Raw genomic sequence first — 22,634 nt, 5'->3', positions numbered from 1 at the left:
CTTCTTTTATATTTGAAACTGGTGCCACATGAAGAGCTATTCTAGAATCAATAGACCAGCTCTTATTGCTTAGCTTAGCCAAATGATCTGGATCTCTAAAGAGACACAAATTTCCCATTGCAACGAGTAACGCTGGATGGACGTCTGCTGTGGAAGCACAAGCAAGATCAGGATTCATGCGCCAGCTGTGACCAACCAAACCGGACCGCTTTGTCGAAACAGATCATGCACGGGAGTAGTCTGTCTTTGCTCTGCCAAACAGACGGATGTTTTTTAAATCTGTGTCTGATGCTATTTCTCTATGAATTTAAAGTTTACCCTGTGCATGCATGGGTTCTCTCCCACCACCAAAAACAGGCTCGCTGGGTTAACTGGTGACTGCAGTTTGGGTGCAGATGTGAGCATGAGCATGCCTGGATGTTTATCTCTAAATGTCAGCCCTGCCATTGACTGGCAGCCAGTCTAGGGTGTACCCCGCCTCTTAGCCAATCACAGCTGAAAGATTTGCTTAGAGCAAATCAGCTGCCTGTCAGCTCATGAGGGCTTGCGTGAGATCTGAAATAAGTCCTGAACTAACACTATATCCTCAGTTTGTGACCTGATTTGCAGCTGCTTGCATCCACATGGTACAGAAGAATTTGTAGCATCACCTGTGCTACATTGTAAATGACTTTCTGGCTTAGAGCTCTCTTTTAAATGTACCTTTCACTCCTCATGCCAAAATATTCAGCGCTAATCGCTCCACATTTAAACACCCCTGCCCCTTTCCTGCATCGCTCTGTGAGATCTACCTCCAGACCCCCTCAGTCGGGCTGGGCTCGCCGGCGTCTGGCAGGCTTGCTCAAAGGCACATGGAGAGCTGATTTGCATATCATTCACTCGGTGTGTTTGCAGGCGTGAGTCTGCTCATTTGTTTTGCCAAATTAGTAGCTTTTTTTCTGGCTGTTTGGAGTCTGTTTTTAGCAGTGGGATTTGCTCCCCCTTTAAGCTGTGATCCTGCTGTGGAACACCGAGAGAGAGAGAAAGAGAGCGAGGCGGACCCAGACACATTTTGGAACATTTGGTTCACTTTGTGGAAGCCAGTGCACAATAATCTAATTCACATAGTTCCTGAACAGCACGGCGCCACTAACTTACAGCGTGCATCTACGTTAGCATTGTGCCACCGCCTCGCCCACTCACACATGGCTACCTTCTGTTCTGAAGAATACAGCCAGGACTCTCCTCAGTGTGAACGGCATCCTGTACAAACAATCTAGGTCCATTTGATAGTGTTTTCTTACATGCTCCTCTATAGAACTCCTAAAGCAGGGGTCATCATGGACATCTGCACGAGGGCCAGATTTAGTCTCAGCAGGAACTCTGGGGGCCGAACTTTCACATAAACAAAATTATATAAACATTTTGGGCTGATTGAAATATTATTGTAGTAGTATTTGTATTTCCTTTCAAGACACAGGACTTACCAGGAATTACCAGCCAGATCTATCTCTGTCATTTATAATGCAGCAGGGAGACAGGCCTGACAACAGAACTGGATGTGCCGCTGAAAATCCCAGAGAACGGGCCCTCAACAATGTGATTTAGTAACAGTATTAACTCGTTTTTGACACTAACAATGCCTCTTTTGCCTCTTTTCCTGAATGTTTTATCCCCTCTGTGCCACTATTATCCATTTTTGCCACTTTTTGACCCCTTTTCATTACATTTTTTTAACAATTTTTGCACATTTAAAAGCAATTTTTGCCACCTTTAACTCATTGGTGATACTTTTTGCCTCTTCAACTTAATTTTTGCTATTTTTTAACCGATTTAAACTATTTTTCCTGCAATTTTTATCCCCTTTGTGCCACTCATCCATTCTGGCAACTACTCTTCATCTTGCCACTTTTTAACCCCTTTTCATTACATTTTTTCAACATTTTTTACAACTTTAAAACCAATTTTTGCTACTTTTAACTCATTGGTGATACTTTTGGCCTTGCTACCCTAGTTTTTGCTATTTTTAACCTATTTAAATCACCTTTCCTGCATGTTTTATACCCTTTGTGCCACTATTATCCATTTTTGCCACTTTTTGACCCCTTTTCATTACATTATTTTAACAATTTTTGCACATTTAAAAGCAATTTTTGCCACCTTTAACTCATTGGTGATACTTTTTGCCTCTTCAACTTAATTTTTGCTATTTTTTAACCGATTTAAACTATTTTTCCTGCAATTTTTATCCCCTTTGTGCCGCTCATCCTTTCTGGCAACTACTCTTCATCTTGCCACTTTTTAACCCTTTTTCATTACATTTTTTCAACATTTTTTACAACTTTAAAACCAATTTTTGCTACTTTTAACCCATTGGTGATACTTTTGGCCTTGCTACCCTAGTTTTTGCTATTTTTAACCTATTTAAATCACCCTTCCTGCATGTTTTATACCCTTTGTGCCACTATTATCCATTTTTGCCAATTTTTGACCCTTTTTTATAACTTTCTTTATACTATTTTTGTCATTTGTAACCAGTGTTTGATACTTTTTGTCCTTTTTTCCCTTTTACCAATATTTGCCACATTTTTACCCCTTTTCTCAACTTTTTCTGCCAATTTCTGTCCCACATTTCAAAACCCATTTTGCCCCTTATCAACCATTTTTGCTACTCTCTAACCCCTTTTCGCCACTTTATCTGATCATTTTTGCAGTACTTCTGCAAACTTTAAACCTTTCTTAAACATCACCTATTTCTGACAGTAAATAGGCCTATCTGTGAAAAAAGATCAAATGTTAGTCATTCTTTTAGTCACAGTTTTAGTCAACAAAATTAACACTGATTCCCAGTACACAATCATGCCTGAGGGCCTGGAGATCACGAGTATCCAGTATTGACCTTTGACCTTGTCCCTTGCACACAGAGATTCCATCAGATAAACTGAGTTTTTGATGATATTATGTACTGCTATGGTGGAATATTCAGTCTTTACAATTTTACATTGAGGCACATATTTCGGCGATGCATTTAACAGCTACAGATATTTAAAGCCAAAGGAAACTCTTAAAACCACCACATCTTCTTTTCCTCCTTTTCTGAATTTAGGGGGCCGGACGGGAAGCTTTGGGGGGCCTGATATGGCCCCCAGGTCACCAGTTGATGATCAGTGTCCTATAGTTAAACACAGCTTTTATTAATGTATGAAAACACAGCCAGAGGGTGGAAGGAGGAGATCTAAGCTGCTACACAGAAAATGAATGGCAGAGAAGGAAAACATGTTTTCAGTTAACCACTCAAAAGTTGATCTGTGCTTTGTGTTGTGTTACAATGACACTCCTGAGTCTTTGGTAACAGCCTTGAGAAAAACAGCAGCTGCAAACTAAACCTGCACTCAGCAAAGACTGATGGAACGTACACAAATAAAGACGTGCTGTTAAACCGATTCCTTTCAGCTACAATAGACGTGACCTTGGACGCATTAATCAATGATGAATTTAAGCTAAAGTAAAAGAAGACTTTTATCAAACTTTCTCTAAAAGTTTCCAATTAAATTCTGATACTTCTCCACCAGCAAATCTCCTCAGAAAGATAATGTGTGGAATATCAACGCCTGCTATCACTGTCAGATTCTCACAATTATACTGATGTCACACAGAGCGTGAGAGCCTTTCTACTCAGCGTTTTCTAATGCCATTAAACTCTGCCCAAATGATCCGCTGTGTGCCATATTATTACCAAGTTATTGAAAAAATCATACCACACACGAAGCAGTCCAGGCCAAGCACTTCTTAAAGTGCATGAAGCTGTTGTGGTAAGTTTGGCCTTCGCTACTTTTGCTACTGTATACACATCTTTTTCTATAACAATCTATTTTAGTCTAACCCAGTGTTTTTCACTGGCAAAATTGTTGAAAAATACATTTGCAAGAGCCACGATCTAAGTGGCAAAAAGGTGGCAAACATAGGTTAAAGTGAAAATAAAAATAAGTTAAAGTTGGCAATAATTGTCAAAAAAAAAATGGCAAAAATGGGTGAAAAGGGTCAAAATATGCATCAAATGGCAAAAACTGGGAGAGAAAATACCAGAAAAGGGCAAAAAGTGGCAAAAATGGGTGAGAAGTGGCAAAAAAGAGAGGATCACAGTGGCAAAAAAGGTCAAAAAGCATCAAAAACATGGCAAAAAAAAGAAGTGAAAGTGAGTAAAATGGGCAAAAACCAGCAGAAATGTTGGAAAAATCAACGAGTGGCTAAATGGGAAAAAAGTTGAATTCAATTGCAAAAGGCAGCTTAAATGGGCCAAAAGTGGCAAAAAAGAGGCAAAAAATTGCAAAAAGCAGGATAAAAGTGTCAACAATGGGCAAAACGTGTCAAAGAGAAGTGGCAAAAATGGGCTGAAAGCAACAGAAATGGAATGGCCTATAAGTGCAAAAAAATGCAAATAACTGCAGTGGATATATGCAGACAAAAGATAAAGGTTGACAATTAAAGCTGACTGTATAACTGTGGGAAACAAACTGATTAAAGTGACTTGCAACAGATCATTTTTGAGGTCAAAGTTTCCCTTTTTTAAGGTTTTCTGGGGGTATAATATTTCAGAATAAGACATAAAAGAGCCACAGATCACCACAGGTTGAGTATCGCTGGTCTAACCCTTTAATATTTGTATTTTATTGAGCACACATGGCACGGATCTGTGCCGCATGGAGCACCCTTAGTAAACTGCTTGGTAACATTTGAACCTTAAATCATAGGCACTTAGTTTTTTTTTTTTTTTTTAAACTCTGAAAGCTCTCCATTTTTCCTTTCAAATGATCCTCACCACACATTCCTAGCTCTTACAGAACATTTTCAAGTGAGCCTGGAATTTGACAGACTTTCAGGGTCTTTAAACATTAAATCCACACCAGTAATTTTGATATTGAACATATTTTAATCTATTTATAACCCATTTTTCAATCATTTCTGCAGTTAACCAAATGAGACATTGCCTGTTTGTATCCCAGAATGCATTGCGACTGGGCTGTGATAACCAATGGGAGGCTGTTCTATCGTTAAGTCTTGCTTGCAGCGCCTGTGTACAGACTTAGACACTGAAGAAGAGAGCCTGAATGACTCAGAATAGAGAGGGAGGCTGTAGCTCGTCCCTCAGAGTCTCTGCACTTGAAACAATGACCCAAATTCCCAAAAGCACATGGACTTTTTTTTGGTAAAAATGTGAATATTTTGAGGATTTTTCTTTTTGTCACAGAATGATTATTTTTTAATTATTTAGTCCTAAAGACATGGGAGAAAATGTCTGTGCATAAAAACCCTTAGTAAGTAGTGTTTACTCTGTTTAACAGATGAAAATCTTTGAATTTTAAATTCTGATTAGTCTTTTGTCCTTACAGTCCCATAACTTTTTTAAAAATCAAGCAACATTACTGAAACACAAATATTCTCAAAGCCCAGGTTGGTCCTGAATAAAAGGATGTTTCGATCTTGGCTGTGCACCCCAGTGTTGAGGTGTGACAACATTTTTAAGACAAAAAGTCCAGGTGAGACACAATGCTTAAAAACAGATGAGGGTTCATATTCTTATTCTTCCTCTGTTATCTGCTTTGCGCCAAACGGCAAGTTACTTTTCTTGAATGTGAAAATGTACGTGGCAAAAAAGGATGAAAATGTGTTTTGTTTTGTTTTTTTTTTATTGCAGGGGCACTGTAAGTTTTAAAGTTGTTCGACTATTTCACTGTTGGAAATCGGTACAGAATAATCTGGAAAGTGCAGTAACTTTTATTTCTAGGCTCTTGAGAAACACCAACATTGATTTTTTCAAAGCAACGCTGCCAGAACTCAGTAATTTAAGAGTGAAAGATACTGTCATTCAAGAAGTTAACTTCATATAAAAATTAACTTTTTGAATTGAACTCAAACTTTAGAAGTGAAGTAGGCATCTTCTCCTAAGTCTAAATGGTTACCTAGAGAGAAGAAACAAGCCTCCAATAAGAAATCTTGGTGTAAAACTTGTGATTTGCTGCACCTGTTTTATCTCATCTCCGAGCGTCTCGGTAATTTCTCGGCATCTGTCATTCTGTGCGTTTGAAGCGTGAAACCAAGCTCGTTCTATATTTCTCCTGGGAGACAATAAATCTTTGACACAACTGAAGGAGCCTGCTAGTGTAACAATAACCCAGATAACAGGGATTAGCATGTTATTCAGAGAAACCATTAAAGAACGCTGAGCTTTGGAGTGCAGCTCAGCACAAACGATAACTACAGTCTGAAAGTGAATTCATTCAAATGAAGATGTCACATGCACCAGAAAATTAAGTGAAGCCGTCTTTCAGTATACTCAGAGAAATAAAGTCAAGTTTTGTCTTTGGAGAGAGAAAAAGGAAGAGAATCCTGGTTTAGAGAAGGTTAAAGGGAAAATCACCCTGCTCTAAATGAAGACCTTAAATACTGCAGCTCAGGGTAATTAATGTATGACTAGACTTTAATTAGCGAGAAGGCTGCTGTGCATTAGTCAATGTCATTTCTACTCAACTGTCAGCAAAGGTGGACGTGTGCATTTAACTTAGGACACTACATGGTGTGCACCTCACACCACCAAGGCAGCAGAGCACTCTGAGTGTGTTTTTATAATCCTTAAGTAAAAGTCATCATGCTCATCCAGGTCAAAGCTGTGAGACAGAGCGTCTCTTTCTCACATGTCTGGCTGTGACTGCATATGTGTGTATAAGAGTGAGTGCGTCCTCGGCATGGGGCCTGACGGACCAGCGCTGAGAATAATTAACTCCGATGACCCAGTCACCGCAGCGACGGGCCAACCGCTGTGACTGGAACGCCTGTCAAATAGACTGGTCATCAGGCTCCTCAGGCGGCTCCAGATAGAGAGGAGACTTCACACGCTCACACAGGCGGGAAACACACTTTTATGCATGGATAATGTAGGTAGGCAGTAGTGATTGGTGCATGTGCTCAGGTGCTCTGTTGCTCCAGTGAATTCCGCAAACTCCATGCCTTCAGTGCTGAACGTGAGCCGAGGCTTTTTCTCCTACCAGTGGTGCGCCCTTGCCAGCTGGATAGGTTTCAGAAGTGCAGCTGGAGACAAGAGATCACAAGATCACTGGAGAACTAGAAGTTCACAGGGAAAGTGCAAGATCAACAACAGATTACTTCAACTATCTGAGGTTGATTTGAGTAAAGACGGAGCTTTGTTGTTTTTGCTCAGCAATCAGGATTACAGCAGCAACAGTTTTACTGCAGCTATGGCTACTCTGATGGGACATGCTACTCAATAGGCAGTAAGCTGACATCAATTACATAGATCATGGTGCTCCACCATAGTCTGTTTTGACCCACCAATGTACATTTTCATAAAGCCAACGTCAGCCTGCTCAGCAGTGAGCCACTCTGTGCACACAGAGGGTGGTGCAGACCAAAAAAGGTCCATGCACCATGTGACTGAGATTCAGTCCATTTTAACCCATTTTTATGGCTTTATCTTGACATTTTTGCAACATTAATTGACACTTTAACCAATTTGAGATACTTTTTTTACCCATTTGCTTCTTTCAACCCATTTTTTCCACTCTTTTACGTCTTTTCACTACTTCTCTTGACAATTTTTTCCACTTTTAACTGCTTTTTACTCTTCTGTCTAGCCATATTTCCAACATTATTGCCGATTTAAGCACTTACTGATTATTTTTTAGCCCTTTCAACTTCTTTTCACATTTTGTCCACCCATTGTGCCCTTGGTTTAGTATTGTAGTAACCTATTTCTAACACGTTCATCTCATTTGTGCCACTTTTAATGCATTTCAACTACTTTATCTTGCCGTTCTGGCAACATTATTGCCACTTTTTAACTACTTTTTGATAGTTTGTTTCTCTCTTGCTTCTTTCAACCCATTTTTTTCCACTTTGTGACTTCTTCTCACTACTTTTCCTGCCAATTTTTGCCACTTCAAAGGCATTTTTTGCCACTTTTAACTGCTTTTAAGTATTTCATCTATCCATTTTTGCAACATTAGATGACTCTTTAATCCATTTTGATACTTTTTTTGGCCCTTTGCCTCTTTCAATGCATTTTTTACCACCCTGTGACCCCTTCCCACAACTTCTCCTACCATTTTTTTCCCCTTCCAACCTGTTTTTGCCACTTTTAACTACTTTTTACTATTTTATGCAGCCATTTTTGCAACATTGTTGCCACTTTAACACATTTTTGATACTTTTTTAACCCTTTTTTGCCTCTTGAAATCCATTTTTTGCCACTCTATAACCTCTTTCGCCTACTTCCCCTGCAATTTTTATAACTTCTAACCCAATTAGGCCACTTTTAACCCATTTATGCAACCATTTCATCATGTCTGCCTTTAAAGCCGTCTCATTTCCTTCTACTGTGGTTTCTGCATTACATTTTTGCAAATCATGGCATTGCTAGAAAGTCTGACATTAACTGATTTAGTCAATCCCTTTTCCCCTGCTATCAGCAGCCTGGAGTGTAACTGCTTACATCACTTGTTACATACAGACAGAGACATGTAAAGCCACCATTTAAGCCTGAGAATGACAGTAAATGCCCATCCCTAATGTGCTCATGCACAGGCAGGCATAGGCACATCCATACCACAGAAGTGTCAGGCATTAATTATCACATTAACAGCCTCTATAGGTTGAATTAACACACATGTCACACCTGTAAAATTGTCTCCCCACCCACCCTCACAGCAGCTCTATATATAACGTGTCTGTTTAGTACACTTGGCACACACTCGTCACACCAGACTGCAGTCACACACCCACAACACACACACATGCAGGCATATGGCAAGGCGCTGGCTGTTCGTTAGCACCCCTGACATCTCTGACAAATTGACTCCTTTATGTGAGTGGAAGTGTGTGGCGGGGGGGGGGGGGCGAAAGAAGGTGGATCATCTCCTTCACACGGTCCACAGGAGAGAGATATCATTCTGAGATGCTCAAAATCAACCTGTGACATCACCTGCATGCAAAAACCCCTCTGCTCCTACAACCATGATCCAAGACGGAGGAGGAAGAAGGGGAGGAGTAGCTGATGGAGGAAGAGGAGGATGGAGGACAGGGGCAGCTGAAGGACGGGAGCAGAAAACATGTTAGAAAGAGGGATGGAGGTTTCCAGATGAAAGGAAGAATGGATGCAAGAGAGTGAGGAGAGAAGAGGTGGAGAGGATGTTTGAAGGGGAAGAGCAGCAGTGATGTACTTGGGTGTGACTCCCCCTCAGCCCTGTTTACTATTCTGGTTCTGATATGAAAAACAGCTCGCCTTTAGTGGCTAGAAATAAACCCGCAAGAAAGTAATGTAATGCAAGAGATACAAGAGAACTCTTAACTTGTTCAAAGATTTAAAAATCCTCTGGGCGGTCATCCAGATGTTAGTGCTCTACTAAAAGATGTCTGTTCAGAAAGAGTTCTCTGGATGATTTCTCTTACTGTGTATCCATGTGCATTTAAGAGTAAATGGGATTTATCTGCAAAAATTTAAAAATCATATTAGTTTTATTTCACAGGAAGTCTCTCTGGGCCTTATTCGCCTTCCAAAGATTTTTCTAAAATTAGTTTTTAAGAAAGTTTAAACACACTCTTAAACTGCTGAGTTTTTCTTTCTTGTGTTCTTCAGTCGATGAATGCTGTGTGCTGGTAGACTGGAAGCACATGCCCATTCCTTTAAATTAGTATAGAGAAACATCCTTTTAATGCCCATATATGGGCATGGGACTGCAGGGCAGTGTGCAAACTAAGGTTGTCAATATGTTCAGTACTGTAAAACTTTTTTCAATACAACATGCTTTGATCAATAAAATATCCTTCATACTTACGTTCAATAATACAGAAAGAACCAACGTTTTTGCGAGGCTGATGGCGGTTAGGTCATGCTGATGCTGAGCATCCACACTATTGATATTCGTGTCGGCCATTTTGTTTATTATTCTTCTTCTGTGCCGACTATCTCCTCCTTCATACTTTGTCATATTGACACTGATTAAACTTTTAAAAATTCAGTTTCTTCGTCGTTCAACTGCTATGACTTTTCTCATTTCTAACTTCTATATCTTTTTTAAAATACAGCTATTTTCATGCTATTTTCAGCTATTTCTATGCTTTCAGCCATTGATTGCAACTTTATGGCTACTTTCAGCTATTTTTAGGCCAAAATTAGCTATATCAATGCTATTTTCAGCTATATTAGGCTATTTTCAGCTTTTTAAGTCTACGTTCAGCTGTTTTTAAGGCTATTTTCAGCTTTTTTAAGGCTACTTTCAGCTACTTTTATCATTTTTGAGCTATTGAATGCCATTTTCAGCTACTTTTATGCTATTTTCAGCTATTTTAAGGCTAATTTCAGCTATTTTTAGGCTATTTACAGCTTTTTTAAGGCTAATTTCAGGTTTTTTAAGGCTACTTTCAGCTATTTTTGGGCTAATTTCAGCTTTTTTTAGGCTACTTTCAGCTATGTTTATCCTTTCTTGAGCTACTGAATGCCATTTCAGCTACTTTTATGCCATTTTATGCTATATTTATGCTATTTTCAGCTATTTTGTGGTTTTGGCTATTTTCAGCAGTTCTTCCACGATTCAGCTCTCAGCATGCCCATGCAATTTCAGCTGAAAATGAAATTTTGACCTAGTTTTATTTGACTTTTCTCAGTCTATACAATCACTAACAAAGTGGAGACAGCGGTGTGTTCACATGACCTCCATACGTGTCAGTGTTCCCACACACAGTGGGAGTTCACAGGTATATTTACAGCCACCCAGGTATTTTTTCTGAACTTTTCTTCTTTATTTTGCACTTATGAGCATTTAGTTGTAGGTTTCTTAAGCCATCATTAAAAAAAAAATCTGCAGCTTCTTGTACTTTAGCACTTCACTCCTTGAGTTGGAGTATTTGCAACAACCCAAGTGTTTTTACTGGCCATTCTTCTTTGTCTTTTCTTTTTTTTTTTTTTTTTTTTTTTAATCAGTTTATAGTTGCCATCCATGCATGAGAGAGATGCATCCACTAGATCACTGTGCCACGACTACATTTCCTTGGATCCCACCTGCATGTGCCTAAGAAAAGCAAAGCCCCCAAGGACCTAAGAGAGAAGAAAAAGTGGCACGCTGCCACCAAACAACATGGATTTGTATTGCTTTTGGGATAAAACCCCCCTAAAGGCTAATGCATGCTTTTCTTATCAAAATACCTTTGCATAAACTACTTAATAACTGCTTTGCCATGGTTTTAGTGGTTTGGAAATCTAATTTTTGCAGCCTCAGAACAGACAATGCCTCCCCAAACTGTCCTTTTCCACATAAAAGCCGGTGAATTGTACTGTAGAGCACATTGTTCCCTCTCTAGTCTATCAGAGCAGTCGCTCTGCCCGCGCTCCAGTCCGTCACCAACGCATCCCTGAATCGCCACTCTGCTGCACTCAGCTGCCAAACCATGTCAATTTCTGTCGATCAGAAAGCTCCAAACAGGAAGTCACAAGCGTAGAGCATCCAGTTCTTTCAAAATACAACACAATGCACGGACTTCCAATATAAATCATCACTATATCAACATTACGTCTCATCCTGCAGCGAGAGCAAAGGGTCACAGATCAGTTGGTCACAGAGCTACAACGGTGCCATTGAAGAGGAAAAGTTTACTTTTGAGGACATTTAGCCAAAGAATTTAACATAAACCCACAGATCCTTGAAGACAACATTAACCTTTTAACTTCTTATGTACTCACCTAATGGCAGAAGGAATAATAACATGGACTCATGCCAGAAAGGTTGATAAATTAACCCCAAAAACGTAAAATAATCCACTGTTGACATACTATTCCTGCGTGAACTCACAGTTCTCCTGCAATCTTTGTTTGCTGATCAGGGCTGTGCACCGCTGCGTAGTGCTTGACACACTTCCAGTGGGTGAGGTGGCTAAGATCTTTGGTGCCCCCCCTGGGGGGTCCGGACCCAGGGTTGGGAATATTCGGCTTTTTACGACATCAGTCAAACACTTGTCTGCAGCTTCCTCCCATTTTGATCCTCTGCTCTTGCACTCTATGATGCAGTAGCTACCTAAACAAATTGCTTCACACACAGAGATCTCTAGCTTTTAGGGTCCAGTAATGTCATTTGAGCATCTTTATACAGTTTACTGAAAAAATGCACTCACAAAAGATGTAAAACTATCAGGTAAGTCACCAGTACAAAGTACCAGAGTGCAGTGTGGACTGCAAACGTCTAAAGCTGTATCTGACACATGCATGCTGTCAGGGCAGGGCATATTCGGCTCAGGATAGCAGGGATTTCCTCCTTTCAAAATTTGGTGGTGGCCATACTCTAGAAGAACAAAACAGCTAAATCATGATCTGTCATCTCTAAATCTGTGAGGAATCTAAAAATCTTCTCAGTCTTATAGAAACTAGTAAGGGACTAAGTCATGGGTTTTAGTATTGCTGCCATTTAATCATGACAGAGCAATTATCAAATTGGAGGTGAACTGGCCAAACAAACTGCACAGTCAGAGGCTAATGGATAGGTTTAGCTGGTAACTGATTTGGTTCATCAGGTACATGAAACTCGTACAGCCACGGTGCGCCTTGGTTGCCATGCAACAGTAATCTCCACTGAAGTAAAAACTCCAGGAAACTAAATCCATCCCTCAAGGTCCAACTCCATTTCTGTGTGTCACACTGCTGTGGCATGCAGCATAACTTAAACTGAGCTCTGATTGGCTGTGCTGTTGGAAAGACCAGATCTAACATCACGTATCCAATTCCACTGATTATCTCATCTTTCTCTCATAATCGTCGGAGCCGTCTGCTTCGACTCTTTGTGTCTTTTAATCTGCGTCTGTTTCCAAAGTGAGACGTACATTTCCCCTCGGTGAAAATGACAATAAATATAAGCATTAAAAAAAACAACCTGCTGAAGACAGAGATGAATGAGACAGAGGAAATGGATGAGGAATGGGACAGGCTCACAACTCTTAACTAATTCCTTTAGCGGGGGGACAACACGGCGAGCATGATTCATATCCGGCATTATGGGAGAATGATGAATCTACCGCCGTCAGCTGTGTTTTGTCCTCAGCTCACAATAAAAGACTAAGAGTACTCCAAACATCCCAAACAAGCTGTTAGGTGTATCACACACATGATAACACACTGTTGATACAACACTGCGAATATATTTGTGCTAAAAGAATGGGAGCTTTTATGAGGGCAGACTCTAAGGCAGTGTTACTCAAGCCTGCTCGACCAAAGAGCCAAGCTGTTGAAAAATACCTTTAAAAGAGCAACTACCTAAGTGGTGCAGAGTGGATGAAGGTGGCCATAAAAATAAGTTGAAGCTGGCAAAAATAGGTGAAAGGAAGTGAATAAGAAGAGTGAGAAAAATCGGGAAAAGGCAGCAAAAAGGTGGGAGAAATTGGTGAAAAATAACTAAAACTGGAAAAAAGCAGCAAAAAGGTGGGGGGAAATTAGTGAAAAGTGACTAAAATTGTCCAAAGGCAGAAAAAAGGTGGGGGATATTAGTGAAAAATAACTAAAATTGGCAAAAAGCAGCAAAAAAGGTGGGGGAAGATGGGTGTAAGTGACAAAAATGGGCAAAGAGCAGAAAAAAGGTGGAGGAAAATGAGTGAAAAATAACTAAATTGGCAAATAACAGCAAAAAGGTGGGGGAAAATGCGGGAAAAATGTCTAAAATTGGCAAATAACAGCAAAAAGGTGGGGGGAAATGAGTAAAAAGTGACTAAAATTGGCAAAAAGCAGCAAAATGGTTTGGGAAAATGAGTGAAAAGTGACATATAATGGCAAGAGGCACCTTAAATGGGTAAAAAGTGGCAAAAGGGAAAAGATTGCAAATGAGGGAAATTAAAATACACAGAAAAAATTTAAAGGTTGACAATAAATATGACCATTAAAGCCTGCCGTACAAGTGTGGGAAATACATTGCAATGGATATTTTTGAGGTCAAAGTTTCCCCTTTTAATGGCTTTCCAGGGTAATCATGTTTCAAATTTAGACATAAAAGAGCCACATGTTGAGTATCACTGCTCTAAGGCAAACAGAATAACAGCTGGAAATACAGACGTCATTTGTATTTAATTTCCACAGCTCCGACTAATGAAGGAATAAGTTTAATATTTAAAAATCCTTATTTAAAACCAGGAAATATTAGTTGTTTTAGAGAGGTTCAGCCAAAGTGATTTTTCAGCCTCTTGCCAAGAGGTTTACAGACTGTGTACAAAAAAATCAATAACAATAAATTCACCTTGAAAGTCTCTTCCTAGTCAAATGATGTCCCCAGCCTGTCAATACAAATAAGAATAAGTCAATCAGCTGCCAATGACAGAAAAAGTGTGAAGTTCTCAGGAGGTCTGACAACGCCTGTGCCGCAGCCTTCACAGCCATGCAACCACCGTCAGCGTGGTCGGTTATACCACACACTAGCTGAGCTAAACTCACGTCAGCAGGAGAAACACGCCTGTTCAGCCACATTTAGGATGGGACAACAGCGGGGGTTACGCTGAGGAAATGCAGAAAACATACACGCTCTGTGGAGAGGAAAACACTTACACAAATATGATGGGTGAATGCCTGAGCCTCTTCTCCTGTACCAGTGTTTCAGCAGGCAGACCCCCCTGCTCACAGAGCTCAACAGTGTCCCATTCATTTTCTCCATAGCAGATTGGATTATTAGCAATACTGTGATAATCCAGGTTAGACTCATTATGAGCTACCTGAGTATGAAACAATGGTAAGGACTAAACTTTGTACTTTAACCTTATCTTAAGAAAAACTAAGTTTATCTAACCTTGCAAAGCAGATGGATACGCTCGTTTCTGTGTTTCTCACTGGTGAATCCATCTTGCAAAGCTCCCATTTGAACCATTTGGGCCCGGTTAGAAAGCGACAGGACCAATCAGCCACGTTTTTAATGCTTTTTGCCAATTTTTGTCACTTTTCACTCAATTCTTTGCCCCATTTTGCCGCTTTTTTACCATTGTTGCCACCTGTAAGCCATTTTTTGTCATGTCTCACCCATTTCTGCCACTTTTTCTCCACAGTTTTTGTCACTTTTTACCAAGTCTCTGCCATTTTCTGCCTACTTTAACCCTGTTTACCCATTTTTGGCCATTTTTTGCAGCTTGTCGCCTATTTTGCCACTTTTCACCACTTAGATTGTGGCTCTTACAAAGGTATTTTTCAACTATTTGGCTCTTTGGTTGAGCAGGGTTAAGTAACACTGCCCTAAACTGTGGATTTGATTGGATAAATTTACTGCCAGTATCAGATCGGTCAAAGAAGTGTATGGTTATTGTTAGGCTGTGTATGAACTGTTGGGGTGAAGAAGCTTAGACACTCCTAAATCAGCAATTTCCACCAACATGGAAGGTGAGCGAGGTGGCAGAGGCTTCATTTAAAGTTATAATGGACAAAATTATTAATACAGTCTGCTATAACAGAGATAAAGATTGGTGCCATAAGTCTCTGCATTTTGTAGGCTTTAGGGCGGGGGTCATCAAGCACGTTTGCACGAGGGCCAGATTCAGTCTCGACAAAAACTCTGGGGGCCGGACTTTCAAATACACAAAAATTAAATAAATATTTTGGTCTGATTGAAATATAATTGTATAAGTATTTGTATTTTCTTTCAAAAGGAAGGACATTTTTAGTCATTACCAGTGAGATCTACCCCCATCTTCTATCAACACACCACAGACCTGACAACAGAGCCCCTGAAAATCCCGGAGAATAGGCCCTCCACAACTGTGATTTAACACCAGTATTAACTATTTTAACCCCTTTTTGCCTCTTTAACCCAATCCTAAACCCTTTAAACCATGTTTTCTGCATGTTTTATCCCCTTTGTGCCACTCATATCAAATTTTGCCACTTTTCTTCTATTTTTGCCACATTTTAACCTCTTTTCATTACATTTTTTCAGCAATAGTTGTAACTTTTAACCAATTGTTGCCAGTTTTCACCCATTTTTGCCACTCTTTAACCCCCTTTTGCAACGTTCCTGCCTATTATTTCCCTTGTGTGCCACTCTTGAACACCTTTTCACTAATTTACCAGGCTGGTTTTGCTGTATTTTTGCCGCTTTTAACCCATTTTTGATACCTTTTGCACTGTTTTGTTTCCTTAACCCAATTTGTGCCATTCTTTTATCCATTTTTTGCCACTTTTCTTATCTTTTTGCCCATTTTTAACCAATTCTCATCACTTTTTGAACAATTTTTGTCATTTGTAACCATTTTATGATACTTTTTGCCCCGTTTTCCTTCTTAAACCATTTTTTTGCCACATTTTAACCTCTTTTCGTTAAATTTTTTCAGCAATAGTTGCATTTTTTAACCAATTGTTGCCAGTTTTCACCCATTTTTGCCACTCTTTAACCCCTTCTGCAACTTTCCTGCCTATTATATCCCTTGTGTGCCACTCTTGAACAGCTTTTCACTAATTTACCAGGCTAGTTTTGCTGTATTTTTGCCGCTTTTAACCCATTTTTGATACCTTTTGCCCTTTTTTTGTTTCCTTAACCCAATTTGTGCCATTCTTTCATCCATTTTTGCCACTTTCTTATCTTTTGCCCATTTTTAACCAATTTTCATCACTTTTTGAACAATTTTTGTCATTTGTAACCATTTTATGATACTTTTGCCGCCAGTTGACTGTCAGTGCTTTAGGGCTTCATATTGAGGATTAATTTTAAGATTTCAGCTTCTTTGTTTGCCAGACCCGGTCTGCTGCTACAGAAAGGTTTGTCATTACTTCTAAAGCTGTGGTTTGTGGATGTTTGTGAAGCTTTTAGATGTAGATAACTAGGTAACCCCTCCAGGCTGTCACCTCTGCATGCCCTCTCATACTGTACCGTAAAGTAGTGAAATGATGCAATGACATGTAAGAACATCCTTTATTTCTTCTTCACACCTGTACCTACTCAAAAATCACATCAAAGATGACAAATCAAACCGTGCTCTGGTGAAACGTCCCGTTTTCTTTACGATGGAGGAGTTAAGCAAAGCCGGCCTGGGCAGCGTTTGACATTTCCCATCTGTTGCTGCTGTTTCCCGCCCCCCTCCTCACTTCTCAGGTGGCCCAGGGGCTTGTTTGGCAGCGCTCGGCGTGGAGCCAGTGGCTGGCTGGAGAAGTGTTTGTTTGTGGCGCTTGCTTATTGCTGATGCTGTTTGATATCTTGGCTGGAGTCTTATCTGTTTTGTTGCCGAGGTGCTGCAGTTGCTCCGATATCTCAAAGCGCGGATTGGGCAGCTGTCAATGCGTGCTCTTTCCTCTCCATCAGTATATCTCTCTCGGTTTCTGCGCTCAATCTCCCACAGCCTTTTTAATCATCCAGATCAAAACAAGGAGGGCAGGCATCTCAATTCACAGCTTTTTCTCTTCTGTTAAATGTGTCATCACAATATTGGAAAAGACTCAGAACATCTTCAATTTGGAATAAATTTAGCAATTAATTTCCCTTTTAATAATTTGTGCTGAACCCTTAACACACACTGAACGGTTTACAACTTTGTCTGTTTACCAAACTATTTATTCCTCCTTCACATGAGCTGTTTACATCCAACCCTATCAGGCTTTATCTGTTTGAGGCTGTTGTTTGTGTTGTATCGGGGCTTTGCTGCAGATTTTGGCAAGCAGGGACACCCCACTTTTACAGCCTCTCATAAAAATGCTATTTCTATACGACTTTGATTGTTTTCTTTATGGGGAAGTGTCTTTTGTGGGGAACAGAGGGTGGATTCTGTAGCTGCTTCAGTGCTCAGGCTGCAGCACAGCCTTCCTCGGGGAGCGGGTCTAGCTTCAAAGCTTACTGACGCTAACATGGAGATCTGACACTGAAGGGAGCTGATGGCAAATGTGGCTGACATGGGGGTCAATAACCAAGCATATGGGCAATAAGAGAGAAGAGTGGTTTGATACTGGCATTTTTAATTTTGATACAATTGAAGTAAAAATCGCATAATTATGAGGCCTATTTCAAAACCAGTGCAACAGAATTGAGCACCAAATTTGAAGTGATATTTCGGGGGATTTTTTGAAAATTTTCATGAATGTATATGGACCTCTTTTAATCATAAATTAGAATTCATGATAAAGTTTCACAGAAACATTTGAGGAATATTTGTAAAACAAATTCAGGGACTTTTTCTTGTGAAACTTCAAAAATACATTTGCCAAAAGTATTCACTCACCCATCCATATAACTGAAATCAGGTGTTTCAATTGTTGTCTGACTGCATTGTGCCAAGTGTAAAGTTTGGTGGAGGGGGGATTATGGTGTGGGCTTGTTTTTCAGGAGCTGGGCTTGGCCCCTTAGTTCCAGTCAAAGGAACTCTGAATGCTTCAGCATACCAAGAGATTTTGGACAATTCCATGCTCCCAACTTTGTGGGAACAGTTTGGGGATGGCCCCTTCCTGTTCCAACATGACTGTGCACCAGTGCACAAAGCAAGGTCCATAAAGACATGGATGAGAGAGTTTGGTGTGGATCAACTTGACTGGCCTGCACAGAGTCCTGACCTCAACCCCAGAGAACACCTTTGGGATGAATCAGAGCGGAGACTGAGAGCCAGGCCTTCTCGTCCAACATCAGTGTGTGACCTCACAAATGTGCTTCTGGAAGAATGGTGAAAAATTCCCATAAACACACTCCTAAACCTTGTGGAAAGCCTTCCCAGAAGAGTTGAAGCTGTTATAGCTGCCAAGGGTGGACCAAGGTCATATTAAACCCTATGGATTAAGAATGGGATGTCACTTAAGTTCATATGCAAGTCAAGGCAGGTGAGCGAATACTTTATACATAAATACATAAATTGTTGGTATTTTCTTTGAAATTTCAGTGAATCTGTGTTTGTATCTGACATTATTTTTAGTCAAATTTAACTCCAAAGACAAGGCTGTGCTTTTAAGATGATCAGATTCTATTTATCCCCAATAAGTGAAAGAACCTAAAAATGTATTTCAAACAAAAGCTCAGCTCTCAGGAGGTTAAAGGCCGACAGACACAGCCTCCACACAGTATGACTGAAAAGACTGAAAATGGTCCCAGCCTACCAGATGAAAAACAATTGTCTAGTGCAAACGTACAGTTCATTCAGAAAGTATTCAGACCCCCTTCCCCTTTGTTTTTTTTGTTTTTTTTTCCAATTTGAAGCCTCTGCACATGAGCATACCATCATTTAAGGGGGAGATGGGAGGTTAAAACACCAAAATATCCTTTAAGTGCATTATCTTCATTACCAAAAAGAGCAACAAAAGTGCCATGATATATATTTTGGACCATATCGACCAGCCTGACCCCAGGCTCCAGTTTGCAGGAGTAAGAGTGAAATCTCCACATTGCTTCCTCACATATTTTCATAATGCCATCTCACATGTTAAGGCTGAAGTAAAAGATACGCACCCTAAAATCCAGCCAGGATGGTTTGATGGACAGAGCCTGGATTAGCCTAACATTTCCATGCTGGGATGTCATGCCGGGCACTATACAAAGCAATCAGCTGGTTAAACGTTATCACAGCACCTTGAGAAAATGAGTGGTAATGCCCCTTACATTTCTCCCCTTATTTCTCTCTCCAGCTGATCAAAAAGTCGTCACGCCACATTGCGCCCTGTAATGGTTTTTTGTCTGGATTGCTTGGTATTTAAATGAACAAAGGGAGCAGACGGCAGCGGTGTCTATCAGCGCCTGTACGAGTGCGCACTCACATTCAGGTACGTGTGCTGCTAAAGCAGCAGCCAAATTCAAAGATTGACTCATCCTGATGAAGAGAGACAGGCGGGCGCAGACAGAGAGGAAGACGCCATGGATGGGGTGACTGATCAGGACACATCAATAATTATCTGTTTACTTGCTGCAGCCTTTGAATTTAATATAGCTGCTGCTTATTATTGTTTGTGTGCAGGAGAGACAGAGGAGAGCATGAATAAAAAAAGCTACTTTTAGTCAATGCTCGCGCAGCTTACAAATGAGTTTGCACAAACACACCAAGGTTGCTGTTTTTGTGTCTGTGTGTCACAGTGCTTGTTCCATCAAAGCGTTTCTATTAATAGCAGCAGCACAGCTTGCCAGCTACGCAGCATGATGTGTTATATAACCTCGACAGAATGCATAGCGAGAGCACATCAGCATTAACAACGAGGCTTCTACCTGTGCTAATGCTGCAAGCTCCTCTCTCATGCACCAACTCACAGATTGCATGCACGTCTTTATTATTCATGTGGCATTTCAGCCTTTACTAGAGAGTGAACAGGGGAGGGCCAGCAAACAGATGCATGTGTGGAATCTTAACAGATTACCAGGAAATATAGGAAATACTTTTAGTGAGTTATTTTAACTTTTGACTATTACAGAGCATCCGTTCATTCTGTGAGAGTCAGTCTTTGCTCTGGCAGTTAGAAAATCTGACATCAAATTTCAAACTTTTTAAATCCCTGTCAATATTTTAAGACCCCATTGCCTCTTTAACACTAGAGCTGCTGTAAATCTCTATATACCTAAAACAGCCAACGGGTCAAATGTACCTGTCATTGAAGTGCCTTGATTTTCATAAATAGCACTGATCAAGGACTGTTAGTTAACTACTGACATTAAACAGCTTACTAACCACAGGTAGTGAACTAGATCACTGTTGGGAGAGGATTCGTTTACTGATTGCTAATCCTGAAACTTTCTCATCACTGGACTCTTCTTCATTGAAGGCACTGAGATTACCTTTTGACATTTAACAACGGTAAATGTCTTTTTCTCTTGTTGTATCCATGTTGAGGTTTGAAATATTGACTTCTGGTTAGGCATCTCTGCAACAGAGAGAAGGTATTTCTATTGCGCTTTCCTATGGGGTTAATCTGACCTGCATGGTGGTTCTAGGTATAAATGTCCATTAACAAAGTCTGGGTTTAGGCAAAGATGTTTTTATGACACCAGGTACTATAAAACAAACTTTCAGTAAAAATCAAAGACTGACAGTCTTTGAAACTGCATACACATCAAGTAAGATACAATTAAAGAACAGCCTTTGGTAAATTTGACCCTTGGCCGTTCAAGTGTTAATCTCTACCCACTTGCATTGCTGACACAGTTATGTGCACGTTATTTGTACATTGTAAGAAAAATGCAGATATTAACTGTTATTATCACATGCACAGACAGTTTCTGTTTAAACACAAACCGTGCTTTCATCATCTGCTATTTTTGTCACATTATAGCATGAAAACAAAGCAAAATTTTGCATAGGAATCACTTAGTGTGGAAAGTGTGATTTTAAGCTTTCTTTCAGTTTTGGTTTGATGTCAATTTGCCAAGTAGAACAGGAAATATGAGCATTAGAATTTGATAAAAATAATAATCTAATAGAGGACAGTGGACCATACTGTACAGGACTGATATGGGTACTTTATTCATAATTTCAGCATTTTGTAATTTCTTTTATATAAATGACAAAATATTGTTATAAATAAGTTTTCAAAAATCCATTTTAGGGAGGGTTTGTGTTTTTGGAGGTCCTATATCAAATACAATAAGTTAGACTAAAAAAAAAACATTTTTATGTCACTGCAGGTAAAACGATACCAAACGTGAGCATGCTAAACAATGTCTGAGTGGTTTATGTAGTCAAAATAGCAAAATAGCCAGTGGACCTCCAAGGGTTAACACAATGGTTCCCAACCTGAGGTTCTAAGATCTTAGGGGCAGTTTTAGGCTTTGTCTGCTCTGAGGCTGCCACAATTACACTAGCAAATATTGACTAAAACCACGATAAAGCAGTCATGGAGTAGTTTATACAAATGTCTTCTGATAATAAATACATACATAGGCCCTTTTTAAGGGCTTTTATCAGTGAAACAATTAAAATATATGTTGATTTTTGAAGGCAGTGTGCCACTTTTTCTTCTCTCTTGGGTCCTGGGGGGGCTCAGCGTGTCTTTAGTACATTTGGGGTGGGTTGAGAAACACTGGGTTAACAGACTGGCAAGAGCTTTACTGTAAAGCTGTTTTTTATTTGCAGAATCCTGCAGGGTGTTATGTGTTGGCCCCAGTCTTAGCTCAATCACCTTCTCCTCCAACCACTCCTCAGTAAACCTGCATTACTACCCATCACCTAAATGCTTACATCATTCAGTCACAGGCTGGTAGAACGTGACCAAGCATGCAGACTGATGACCAGACCGCTGGAGTTCCATCAGAGTCTCAGATGCAGAATGAAACAGCCTACAACCTCTTTGGATGATACGAACATTGAAAACAGCTGCAAAATTTAAGACCTTATGCTCTTCTTAGGCTTCTTTATAAATGTCCTTAATTTTTACTAAATTGAATCTTCAACCTTTAAGATCCCGTAAATATCTTGTTGAAATGCCTTACTCAGTAAAACCTTGCAGGTGAGCTTCATGTGTGCAGCCATGTGTTGTTATAGTCAACTGTCATGAGGGTTGGGTGCGTTTGAGGCCTAAACAGTTAAGTGATGGGTGTAGGAGAAAAAAAGTGTTTAAAAAGTTGGCAGCTGACTCAGAATAGTGAATAATTCAGAAATAAGATGCCAGTAAAGCACAAGTGTAGAAAAAATGCGGAACTTCTTCACGTTATGTATCTTGTGCTTTCCCTTTGGAGTGTCAGGGTTTG

The 22,634-nt window shown here is 40.0% G+C and overlaps 1 protein-coding gene across 1 annotated transcript in view; it reads right to left on the bottom strand.

Moving 5' to 3' along the window:
- The window catches only part of nlgn2a (neuroligin 2a), a 382,174-nt gene that overhangs the window by 282,343 nt on the left and 77,197 nt on the right, over nucleotides 1-22,634 (bottom strand). The gene's annotated exons all lie outside the window — the stretch shown is intronic.

Source organism: Cheilinus undulatus, linkage group 22, assembly GCF_018320785.1.
Source record: "Cheilinus undulatus linkage group 22, ASM1832078v1, whole genome shotgun sequence".
NCBI classification, from domain to species: Eukaryota; Metazoa; Chordata; class Actinopteri; order Labriformes; family Labridae; genus Cheilinus; species Cheilinus undulatus.
Note: the sequence above shows the minus strand (reverse complement) of the source record. Positions and strands in the feature narration are given on the sequence as shown.